The sequence below is a fragment of the Centruroides vittatus genome, unplaced genomic scaffold, assembly GCF_030686945.1.
Source record: "Centruroides vittatus isolate TY-2023 unplaced genomic scaffold, ASM3068694v2 contig_884, whole genome shotgun sequence".
Classification (NCBI taxonomy): domain Eukaryota; kingdom Metazoa; phylum Arthropoda; class Arachnida; order Scorpiones; family Buthidae; genus Centruroides; species Centruroides vittatus.
The window spans coordinates 1107212-1120885 of record NW_027122576.1 but is presented as its reverse complement, the minus strand read 5'-3'; the positions used below and the strand labels follow the sequence as shown (position 1 = coordinate 1120885).

General features: G+C 27.8%; 1 long non-coding RNA gene across 6 annotated transcripts in view; it reads right to left on the bottom strand.

The window, feature by feature from the left end:
- The window catches only part of LOC136983600 (uncharacterized), a 42037-nt gene extending 29035 nt beyond the window's left edge, over positions 1-13002 (bottom strand). For 4 of the 6 annotated variants that reach the window (XR_010882069.1, XR_010882067.1, XR_010882065.1 and 1 more), the window contains exons 1-2: positions 12798-13002; positions 5943-6009 (exon numbers count right to left, since the gene is read on the bottom strand). This is a non-coding gene — a long non-coding RNA (uncharacterized lncRNA). Of the gene's footprint in view, positions 1-5938; positions 6010-12797 lie in introns of all 6 variants that reach the window. The other 2 variants (XR_010882066.1, XR_010882070.1) reach the window with 1 other exon arrangement.
- Positions 13003-13674: the final 672 nt, after the last annotated feature.

Here is a 13674-nt window from a genome sequence, read left to right as displayed (position 1 = left end):
ATTCTATATAGGTACACCTACGTCAATTGTTTAGCGCAACAATGTCCTTGGTGGACTTTTCTACGTTACACATTTCTGAGGGACTGCAAAGAGCTAGAAGGCAATAACTTTAATATGTAATAAATGTTTAACTGGAATACAACTTAGTATTATGGAAAACAATTAATTAATCTTACAGAAGTAGGCACTCATAATTTATATAAGTTTGTAATTAAAAAATACTGGGAAAGGGATGACGGCTGTAGAAAGTTGTAATATTAAATACTTTGCTGCCCCAGAAGCAGGGTAAAATTCCTAATGGTAATAATGTCTATTAATTGTTAATATTTAAAATTATAGAATTCAAATTAATATTAATAAATAATCGAATTTTTTATGTTAACTTATTGTAATCAAATATTTTGAAGGTATTTAAGCTTTATATACATCATTAATTTTGTCTCGCGTATTTTAAACTGTTTTGTGACAGTGTTAATAGAGAAAAATTCTTTAAAGTAAATATAAAATATCTATTAATTTAAAATGGACTCTATTCATTCGAATTTAATTATTATAAATAAAGACCCTTTATATATCTAATGTAAATTCTAAGACGAAAACAAATATTAAATTTGATTTCAAACGGATTATTTGAACTTCTAAATGGAAAGATTAAAACTAAAACTTAATAAGAATATAGATCCAATTATAACAAATTAAAGCTTTCTGTTATTTATAATTTCTAATTACTTTTCTAATATTAGAATTTTCAATCAAGTTGATAAAGTTCTGTACATTAAGCCTTCTACTGCATCGGTTTTGATCGATTGGAAAGAAAATTTTCTCTCGGCTTCCAAGTTATTCGATTCCTCAGTTTATTGTAACACTTATTCTATATAAAACTTTATTATAAAGACTTATCATTGAGATAAATGGAATATAGTAGTTTTAACATTACATTTTTTAAAAATTGTAAATGGTAACGAGCAATTATTTATTGTGACATCGCCACAATTCCGGGCTGCAATTTTAAATCATATTTTTAATTTATTTAATTTAAAATATATGCTCTTCACATTAGATTAGTAGTGTTTTTGTCCTGTACAGTACATTATACTTTCCTACTAGCAATGGAATCGTGCCGGTCATCTATCTAACGCGTTTCTGGGAAAAATTTTCGAATTGAAATAACGTGACTTCCTCTCTATACCGGAAGTTTATATATAGTACTTACTCGGGGCCTTCTGCTCCCAAGTTTTCCACATCTTGTCTTAAATTTCATTTATTTAACACCGTTTTCGAGATTAAAGAATTATAGACAGAAATACGACAGTGGGAATTTATAGGTCTAGAATTTTTTCAAATTGCAACCCAATAACGAGTAAAATCGTCATTAAGTACGGCCCTCCTCCAGATACGGCACACGACACCTCTATCTCCCACCCGATCGACCTTTAACAACCAAAATTTAACAACATCAATCCCCCTAATTACACAAACCTCCATACAAAATTTCAGAAATTTTCGATAAAAAGCACAAGAGTTATTAGGCTTCAAACAGGGTAAACAAAATCGCGTCCCCCCACACACTAACATCCATACGTACAAAAAACCTTCCTGAATTATTATTATTTTTTTTTTTTTTTGCATTTTTTGATGTTTTGAGGTTCCCGAGTCCAAAAATGTAAAAATTTTGGAGGTCAGTTTTTGACAGATTGTATTATATAACAGAGCCGAGAAAGTAAAGTTTTACTCTTAGAAAATTAAAAAACAAAAATCCAGATTATTTTTGTAATGAGTTAATAAATTTTTTAAAATTTTAAAATCCCTAAACATTATCCCTAAAATATATTGATTACCTTTATAATGCAAGTTTTTCAATAATAAATAAATAAATAAATAAATATACACACGGTGAATATATATAGTATTTATTGGAGACAATTTTATCAGTTAACGCACGGATATGTATTGGGAAAAATTTTCTAAATTTAGAAGTGATGTGATCGCAAAGATGAGTTTCGCTAAAATTGAAATATGAATGAAAGAAATGTCATTTTCAACTACTGTCAAACTTTAACATGTAATAAGGAGAACGTCTATAAAAAATATAATTCAAAATGCTTAATACAAAAATTTCTAATATTTCTTCAATTGTAAAAATTCTTATATTTACAATTTAGATATATTACAAACTAAATTCTCGAGTTTATAAGTCCATAGCTTTTAAAGAAATTTTATAAATATATTTACAGTTCAAACATTTTAAACTCTAAATATTTATAGAGTTTATAAAACTGCTTATTTAAACTCTATATTTAGCATTAATGTTAAATTTTAAAATCAGAATTACCCGCGTAAATCGTTAATTAAATATTTAATAATTTTTGTCATAATAAAATAATTGTAAATACAATTTATTGATTATTTATAATTTTCCTTAAATGTATCATATTCGCATTATCATTCCGACCAAACTATATTTACACTGTTTATCGAGTGGATTAATTCAATTTCGGATCGAGTGGAATATTAGTAGTTACATATTGACATAATTCATTGATTTTACTTAACACGTTCTCTTACTGGAGCTATAATTACTAAACTGTCGACTAATAATAATAATTTTAAGTAAACATTTAAATTTTTTCCCTCTTATAACGATAAATTCAATATAAAATTTCTTTAATATTTTGTAAATATTAATTATTTATTAGTAAATATAACATTTCTGTTTACTTCTTGCTTCATTTTTACTGTATCGGGTTGTGATATCTACGACATTTTCATCCTGATGGACTGTAATTTAAACAGAATCTTTTGAGCTGGAGTAAACTTCTGGAAGGACTATTAATATCTGTGATGTAAAAGGGACGATACAAACAGGGAATAAAAAAAAACCTATTTCGATATAGAAGATTGAAGAATATCGCATAATATTCGTGCTTATCGCATGACATCACTTGTGATGAGCAGTCCAGAAAATATTTTTTTACAAATAAGCATCCTTACATCTATCTATATAAAGTAATAATTCAAGAAAGACGAATATTTCTAATTTATTATTTAAAAAATCCGGCAACGAGTTGCTTAACTTTCCCGGCAACGTTTAAAACTGCGTGTGGCGTCATCTGTTATCATTTTATTTAAAAAGTTTTTATATTTTTAATTATTATAAATGGCAAAAAGCTTCATTTTGAGGATAAGAATGAGTTTTATACAAAATTGTAAATACTGATAACTAGTAAAATCGTCATTAAGTCCGATCCTACTCGAGATAAGACACACGACCCGTCGACCATTTACGACCAAAATTTAATAACATCAATCCCCTTAACATACAAACCTCCCTTCAAAATTTCAGAAATTTTCGACAAAAAACACAGGAGTTATTAAGCTTCAAAGAGAGTGAACAAAATCGTACCCCCACACACTAACATCAATATATACAGAAAAAAAAAAAAGATTTTTTTTGTATTTATCGACTTTTCAAGGTTCTCCTAGTCCAAAAATTTTAAAACCTTGGGAGGTCATTTTTTGACCCATCGCCATACTTTCCTTTTGTTATAGGCCTATATAACAGAGCCGAGAAAGTAAAAATGAGATAAAAATCTTTTTTCTTTTGTTTTTAATCACATATTTAATAATTGTACAGTACCTAACACTGTTATGTAATGTTATACATTCCCAGTAAATATTTATCAGCATTGTGTAATGTAACATATTTTCATCACAATATATGTTATTGATGCCACAACAATAAAAACTAGTTTTTATTTAAATAAACGTTTATTAATGTTGTTCTTGTGTTTATCTTTCATTATACAATAAGATAATTAATAATTTATATTCAAGAAGGCAATTAATCTTAATTGCTGTAGATTAAAAAAGAAATGTAGTTTTTTATTATCCTAAGAATTAGAATTGTGACTTGACTTATTTCTGTTATTTGATTTTAATCTTAGTCTCGAAAGACCGTATGTGGATTACACGACGAAACTTGAAAATAATCGATTCTTAACGTAGTGTGATGTAAAAAACTCCAGAGTCTAGTGTTTTATATAATACATTATATTAAGTCTAATATAATTTAATCGGCTAATCTCGAGAGAAAAAAATGTAATTTGTTCTGTAATGTAAGGAAATTATTTTGATTAGTCTACCTTAGATAATGTACAGACATTAATGGCAAATTGATTTGAATAGTTTTGTTATTACAACAGCAGCTATTATACAACTCAAATCCAAATAGTCTCTGTCCTGTTAGGTGTGCTTTGTGGCAAAGTGGCAAAGTGGCAAAGCTTCTCCTTCTCGTAGCGACTCGTTCTTTCCCAACTATTGTAGGCCAGCTGTCTTCCTGTCTTCCAACTTCTTGTCTTTCACGCTCTTCCTGAAATAAGTCACCTCCTTCCACCTATATTTATTTATTTATTTATTTACAAGGCTACGTCGAGCTTATTTATATTGTTATTCAGTATAACACGCCAATATTACAGCAACAAACAATTGAGGTAAACAAACAGTTTATTCTGCTCACGTCTCATCTTCTTAATTACTCAACCTCTCCCAAAATGTCTGATCCTCCTATCAATGAAGACCATTCTTTTTATTGCTTAATCAGTTATTCATTTCTGTTTTCAGGGTCACTTTCCTTGCAGGATGTAGAATGACCCATCTAAATATTCTTCCTATATATGGATAATCTGGTATTTATTGTTTCAGCAGATGTTATTCATTTTCCATAGTTATTAATAACACCTAAGGCACGGTAGAGGAACAGTGCTAGGTTGTTTACGACATCTGAACTCAATTAAAGATTGTCACATCCCGATCGGGATCTAATTACGTTATTTTGAATACCATCTGTTAATGCCCGGTATCCATCCGACTATAAATGTTCTTCGGGATCAGTTAAAGAAACAGTTTATCTCCATTCGTACTATTTACACTTAACGAGAATTATCATTTCTGATAATATAGTACATCTTGGAAATACGTACATACCTCGATTACTATAATTATAAGTTATTAAAATCACTAGATTATTTTTTTAAGTTGTGCAAAACCCTAGATAAACGTGAACTTAAAAGTCCCTCTTATGTAAGTTTGGATAATGTAAAAATCTATCACACAATACTTGATATTATACAAGCTGATACTAGATTTGGAGACCAGATACTGACAAGATGTAACTATCTGAAGTTCCTAAAACAGTGTGAAGCCATAGACAAAAACCTTAGATTGCTAATGCTTAAAACCGCCACTGACTTTTGCTTAAAGTATATATATATATATATATATATTATATATACTTTATATAGGCCTAATATATAATATATAATTTATACCTTATATAAGGCATAAATTATATATATATATATATAATATAACTTTTGCTTAAAAAACGTAAAACGTGATTTAAATATCCGGTATTTTTACATTTGTAGTCGTAATTTACAACTTCTATTGTGAGTTACAGCTACAAATGTAAAAATTTTACTAATATTTTTTCCACTAAACGTAATTTCGTTGCTTTAAAGTAAGAATAAAAGAATTAAATAATTTATAATTCATAAAGATAGGCGTAAATTTCTCTTTAATTATTAAGAAATTATTTTAAAATATGAAAAATAAAATATACGTCTCGATAACACGATTAGGAAAATCTAAATACTAGAAACTAAACGGTGAAAATGATAAGAGGTAGCATAGTTTGTTGTTGTATCCATTTATTTTTACAGCTGTAACTCAAGTGAGTTGTCATATATTCGTGACTAATATTGATGTTATTATTCCAGATATTACTGGAATTCAATGGCATAATCAGTTATAATTGATGAGCTATTTCTTAGAAACTAATATAAACTCCGATTCATTCTATTTTTATCGTGTAAGAATTTATTCAATTTAATATTAATATATTCTTTCAGAAAAAGAAAAGATAACCTAGATGACATACTTACGGATACGTGCCTCGTGACGGTTACGAGTCCTTGAAACTAATTTTGTTTTCCCAACAGATTGACATCTCTGTAAATAAAATCAATTAACTTAATTATGGTTAAATAAAGATGTACTTTTACTAAATTTAGGAACATAAATTCTATAAGTAAAACACAATAAATATATTTGTAAGATTTTATTGCATGTAACACGGCAGAACAATGAACGAAATTAAGAAATCAAATTTAAATTAAACACAAATATACGAGTAAAAATTCCGGGATGCAATTTTTAATCAATTTAAAATATACGCTTTCCATAGCAAATTAGTAGTTTCTTGCCCCTGTACATTATACTTTTCCTGATAACAAGTCATGCCGGTGGAGAAAACTTTTTAAATTGAAATCACGTGACTTCCTGTCTATATCGGAAGTTCGCGTATAGTTAATCGTGGCCTCCCTAATCTTATCTGCTCTCGACTTTCATCTATCTCGAGGTTAAGTAAGGACAGACATACAGACACTAGGAATTTATAGGTTTTAGAATTTTTTCAAATTGCAACCCAATAATATATATTCGCCTAAATGCGGAAAAAAATGAAAATTATTTTATTATTTTTTTATATATATTCACATTGTATAAGTAACTTCTTAACTTCTTCAGTGGCAATCTTCAGTGCTTTTTACATAATATAAAGATTTAAACTGCAGCCAAAATAGTTTCTAAGAAGAATAGAATATATATATATACGTATAAAGTAAAAAGACATCAAACGTTTGGAAATTTCAAAAATGTAAAAAAGTACAGCATAAAATAAAAAATATTCTAGAATGACGTTAGAGAATAAAAATGCTTAAAATAACCAATAGGCAAGACAGAAAGACACGCTAGAAATCGACTCATAGAAAAACGTTCCGTGTGACAAGTTGAAGAAAGAATGAAATATGTAATAGTGATAAAATATATAAGTTATAAAAAATAAAAAGAAAAATTTTATAGAATAAGAAGACAAACTAAAAATAAAACGTATACTAAATTGAAATTTATTTTTAAAAAATCTGTTGAAATAATCGCATAAAATTTTTTAACAGCTCGAAAATAGATAAAAATGACAGCATAGTTAGTCTATGACTAATTTTTCAAATTCTGTTTTAATGTAAGAAAATATTATAAGATTAATAAAGTCTATATATAGAAATATTTAATATTTTCCTTTTTGAAAAATTTATAAAAATTAAATAAAAATAATTAAAAATGTTTTTAATTAAATCGATGGAAGGCAATTAATATTAAATGAAGGGAGGAAAAATAGAGATAAGAGTTAAAAGATTAAAAGTAATAATGACAATAGTGAAAAAAAAAGTTATGAAATTGACAAATCTTTATTCAATTTAGCAAAATAATGAGAAATCTATTACAAATATAATTTATTATATTTATAAAACAACAAAATAGCAGTTTTCGTGACAAAAATGATATTTATTTTTAAATTCTTTATAAATAAATAAATCAAAAATCAAAACGGCAAAAAATAAATTTAAAATTGGTATTAATTACGTTTTGTTCAATATTCATGTATTGTTCTCTATCACTGCTTTTTTTCTCTAAATTTTTTACTAAAGATAAATCCATTTATATTTTCGAATTTTTATAAATTAGCTGTAATTTAGAAATTTTTTTATGACTTTTTTTAAAATAATTAGATATCTACTTTAAGTTTGTTTGTAAGAAACGACTATTGATGAAGATGGTAGATGGGGAAGCATTATTAACCTTAATCTCTTTTAAATAATAAACAGAGCATGTTAACCGAGCATCAGTCTATAACAAAAATTAAGTCGATCTTTTATCAGATTTTTTCATTTTGTTTACAGAAGGAATTCTTAAAATTTCGAACTTTCCCAGTAAACTAAATAAATTCCTTAACTACCACTAAAAATATCGACAAATAGGGAGGAAAAAACAGTGTTTTAACAGAAAGAAAAGTTTAATTCGCATTATTTATTTGTTTTCCCCCTCTCCCTGACATGAAAAACATGGTGAAACCAAAAAATTAATTATCATATGGTGATTTTACACGTTGGAAAAATGAAACATAAATAAATAAAACATTTAGACTAGACCTATAAATTCCAACTCTCGTCCGTCTGTCTTCCTTAATCTCGAGAACGGAGCTAGATAGGTGAAGCATGAGACCAGATGTGGATAGTGTAAGGGCAGGAAGCACGATTAACTATATTCGAACTTGCGGTAGAAACCGAAAGTCCCGTTATTTCAATTCAAAAGTTCCCCTAAAAAAAGTTAAATACATGACCGGCACGACTCGATTGCTAAAGGAAAAGTATAATGTACAGGGGCAAGACACTACTAATTTGAAGGTGGAGAACATATATTTTAAATGAAATAAATTAAAAAAATGTGATTAAAAATTGCAATCCGGCATTCCGACGATGTCACAATATATTTAAGATATATTGTTACATCGTTGAAGATATATTTAATCACCTACAGCGTTGTCGGCAAAGTGATTAATACACATCAAATCACTACATCACCTAATGTTTGCTGATATATTTAATATTATTTTTAAAAAACCTTCATCGTTTAGTAAATTAAAGTGCTTGAATATTTTATCGTAAATCATTTTGACGTCATTTATTTCAGATAATAAATTAAATTAAATTTTTTTTAAAAAAAAATGCCTACTCTAAATAAACAAGAAATGTGAAAGATAAGCCATCATTAAATTTTGATTTTTGAACATTAAACTGAAAAATGAAATTTAAACTTAGTAATAAATGTTTTATACATCGAATAATACAATGCAGGTTATATATATATATATAGGCTCAGATATATAACAATGGAAAAAAATTAACGAAGAAGACTTGTGTGAACTGTACAATTTGTGCAGAAGAAAACATTTGTGGCTTCGAGCGGCATTATGCCTCTGGGCCAAATTAAATGGAGTCAACATAGGTTAAAAAAGGAAACCATTTTAGAAATCCGTGACTTCAGCCGTAACGATCGAACAAAGAAAAAACAATTCTCAGGTCCCAGCTGACCTCAATATGACCAAGAAAAGAATGACCAGATTTAAATTACATAATATATTTGCCCTTGCAATTCCCATTACCCGAATTTTTTTCATTCTTAAAATGTCGCGGTTAATAATATAAAAATATTCTAAATCTATTATTAGCTCGTTAAGTAACATAGATTTGGTAAACAAAGTCAAAGATTTGATATTAAAAAAGCAATGGAATGGCAATTCGTACAGATTTTTGGCGATGCGAGTGTGTGATAAGTATGAGAGTTGACAGGTTGTTCAGACATCCGATGCAGAATAAAATAAAAGTAGCAATAAGATGTCCGACAGAAGAATAGACCAGAGAAAAAAAGGAAATGGATGGAAGAGAATAAAACTGGACAAGAGTAAGAGAAAAGAAAAATATATTGGCAACTGACTGATCTGGGATAATCCTTCAGGAGGAGGCGGAAAATAACTATAGATTACGTTTTATTTAAACCTTTGCTGGCCAAGAGATCAGAACTCAAAATCATCTTCGAGATTTTCTTTCCAGCGGAGGAAAATAATTTTCAGAAAATATCCTGGATTTGATTAATCTAAAATAAGAAAACACTAACATCCTCTTAGCATTCTCGTATTTTTTTCTACAAAATACTACTGGCAAGAAATATTTTCATGTAAACAGATCACGATCCTGTTAAATTCCGATCCAGACCAATACACTAGAAACAAAAAAAACATTGACCCGCATCTATTGAAAATATATAAAAAAACAAACAAAATAAGCTCCTCACAATATAGCAAATATTTAGTTGAAAAGAGCAAAACATATTTTGATTATTGTCATTTTTTTATATTTGTTACGTCACTTCTATGTGCCTTGCGTGTGATACGTTCCTTTCCAAGTGTCAACGTCCTTGTTCTTTCATAGTGTTTTGTCTGCTCACTTATATTTAACTCATTCTTCAATTTCGTTGCCAGATTGGCAACGAAATTGAAAATAAATCGCCGATACAATAACAGCTTTCTATGTCGTTGGCACCTACCTCCGTACTGACCTTGACCGGTATGACGTAACAAATAGCCAGACAGGCGCCCAATCATGATCGATTTTTCACAGATCTGAACAATTACTATATGATAGCATCACTGGATATTGAACTGCAATTATTTATTATCGACTCGTTAAATTAATCGTATCAAAATATAAATATAAATAATGATAATATCTTTAAACTGATTATAAATGGCATTTAAGATATTTAATTTTTCAATGCGGAAGATAAGAAAAAGATTTTTTTTCCTACTTTTAATTTTAATATTTTAATCCTATTTATTAAATTTTAGCGAGAAATTACTAAAGTGCATTAAAATAATTGGCCGGAAATCATAATCTAAGAAAGTGCCAAAAAGTATTATAAGATTCAAAATTAGTGGCGAAAAATAAGATTAAATTTTAAAAAATAATAATAAATTATTGGCTTATAAGAAAAATAATAGTAAGAACTGCATAAAATAAACCCAGGAAAAGAATAATGTAAGCTACAACAGGAAAAGATAAAAAATTTTGTAAATTTACTGCAATCCGGATCATTATTTAAATTAATAATATTAATTTTTCGGTAATTTATTGTTAAAATATTGAATTTAAACGATTTTTAAGTTATATCCGCTTGGATACATTAATACTTTATATTTATTTTCTACGTAAATAATTTGTAAAAGCTTAACAAAGACACATAACCCTGTAGGATAAATATCAATAACTTAACCAAGATAAAACAATAATAACAATAATAATAATAATCAGGAAGCATTTATAGAATGAATGAAGCAAAGTTTTCTGAATTTTATAGAAATTCGAATTTGCTCCGAGGCTGTTCTCAACACTTTTATAAAAGTTTAAAAGCATTCCAATGTAGAAAGGTTATACAGTGTAAGCCGTATAACTTACAATAGAAACCTCCATTGGTCTTTCTAGATCATAATGATGGCAAAGAATCATTTTCGAAGCCAAAACAATCGATTACAAGTAACATCAATAAATTATCAGCGACCAGCACAAGGCCAAACTTGTTGAAAAATGTTCTTATCGATTGTGTTGAATACTCTGGAAACAAGGATTTAAAAGAAAAATTGCACTTTGGTAAGTCTAGTATTGACGTGTAATGCGAAAATACAGTCTAAATATTAATATTAGACAAGAATGTTTGATTAAAATCACAAATATTGTTTTTTAAAAATTGAATATTTTTGTTAGAAGTGAAGTATGAAACGTATGGAAAGAATATTAAGTAGACTTATGCAAAATAGCGTCGATATATGAATGGATTTTGCGTGAGCAATTTTTTAATATAGTTAAAATATGGCTCGAGATTTCTTTAGAAATAATATTGTAAAAAAAAATCGGCCTTAACGATTTTTTCGTTAAATTACACTAAACTTTACAATATTCTTCGTGACGTTTATCAGTTATAAAACAATTATATCAAGGAAAGTTTCCTTCGTATGAAAATTTAAAATATGGAAATTTTTTCATATAATCTTTTATGTGAATCAATTGTGGACTGAATAGCGTTTCGCTATTCAGTCCACAATTGATATAGAAATTTGCCAGTATCAATATTTGCTAAGCAGAATTCGAAAAACATTGATCTAGAGAAAAGTATACCTTTCCCTACATGAATGTTCTAGTGTTTCCTTTATTTTTATATAAAATATAAAATAAATCTTCTATTGTTATATTTTATTCTTAATTTAAAACAGTAAAAATGTGCAAACAAATACAAATTGTTCTCGTGCCATGTATTCATTATCGGTGATATTTTTAGGACAGAAACAGAGCACTATAATGTAATACCAAATAAGAAAAAAAAGGAATCTTTGAATAGTTCTAAAGACAACTAAAACACGTTGATATCTACTAAAACTTTCATTGATTTGTTTTTATTAAATTATTTTTATCATCGGATTACGAAGTCTTTTCCGAATCATTCTTACTGGCGTACCAAATGGGACTAAGAAAAAGAAAATTTTAATAAAAATATTAAAATTGGATTTGGATTTACCTTTTTTAATCAATTTTTATTTAAATGTAATAATCTTATTTTTATGATATTTGTTTTGTTCTAAAAATATTTATGTTGACAAAATATACAAACATACACATGTACAGTAAAATGAATATTGTAATTTAAATACAGAATAATTGTTAGTCCTTACCAGGGCCGGCTCATACGCCGGTTTTTCAGACATCGGACCCGGAAAACCGTGAAAGTGTGTGGTACCGCTCTCGGGGTGACCCACACTTTCAAATTTCAAAGAAAATTTGAGAAAGCCAATAATATTTTTTTATATTCTGTGATTCTTTGTTGAGTACACAGACATTCGCAGAAAAGTAAAGTGTCTCATGGTCGAGGGTTTAAGATTACACATCTCAATCGTTTTTACCATTATAATTTGTGGCATTTTTTACTCGATTCCATAGAGTGGCATGTGTCTCGTTTGCTCCTCCTGCGTGCGTCCATGGTCAAGTATTTAATGTCTGTAAATTATGTTTAATAAAAATATACAATTTTTCGATAAAATTCTGTTTTACACATAATGTTGGGGCCCACTAATAACATTTTCCCGAAGCCTCGCAAAACCTTCAGCCGGCCTAGGCCCCTACCAAACTTAATTCCTAACTAAACCATTCATCATTCTCCTTCAGAACTTTCGGAATTTGAAAGTTTCCGTTAATTTAAATACGGATTCATAATAACCACCAATTCAAATAGATATGTATTGAGATCATAATAGCGTTATTTTAAACCATTACTGTATTTATAGGAAATAATGTCACTTTTAATAAAGCTTTCAAGGCACTTTCTGAACAATTTCTTTCACTTATTAAACTTCTAACGCTAACGACTTTCTGTGATGAAACCTAATGATACTTTTGACTCCTCTTCTCGTTAATTATTTTAAACGATTAAATTTATTAATTAAATGCCACAAACATATGACGCTAATGTTTCAAAATGGCGTCGATTCACTCTCAAGTAATTTAAGGGAGAAGTCTGTAATTGGTTCGATTGATGTCACATGATAATTAATCAGCGTCATGTGACTGATTGATAATCGTCTGCTGAGATTTCGGATCTATATCATTAGTTAATTAAGTATCACGTGATAATGACGTGCTGTCTTACCCGCCGCCTATAACAATTAAAAAAAAAATTCAAAATATTTTAATTAAAATTTATTAAATAAAAATAGATTTTAAATTAATATTAATATTACTAAATTAATTATAATAATTAGTTTAAAATTAAATTTTTTTTAAATTCCGCAAATATAACTCGTATAATAATTTAAAATATTTTAATGGTAATTTATTACGTAAAATTCGATTTTAAATTAAAATTAATATTATCAAATAAATTTTAATAATTAGTTTAGTGTATATATGCGTATATTATTTCATTTTGTAAAGTCGTTTGAAATTTTACGTGATTGTAGCGATAAGAAACACGTGCTAAATTACTAAATAGTGTAAAACGTAATACCACTCGTTCTTGACGCTAAATATACAAACTAATTATGAAAAATTTCCCTTGAGGTTAAACTAAAAAAGCTTTCTAGTTAATATAAACACTTGCAAAAAAATATATAAAAATTTGTTTAAAGGCGACTTCGTACTAAAATTTCACAATAACATTTTTACTTTTTTAATTAAA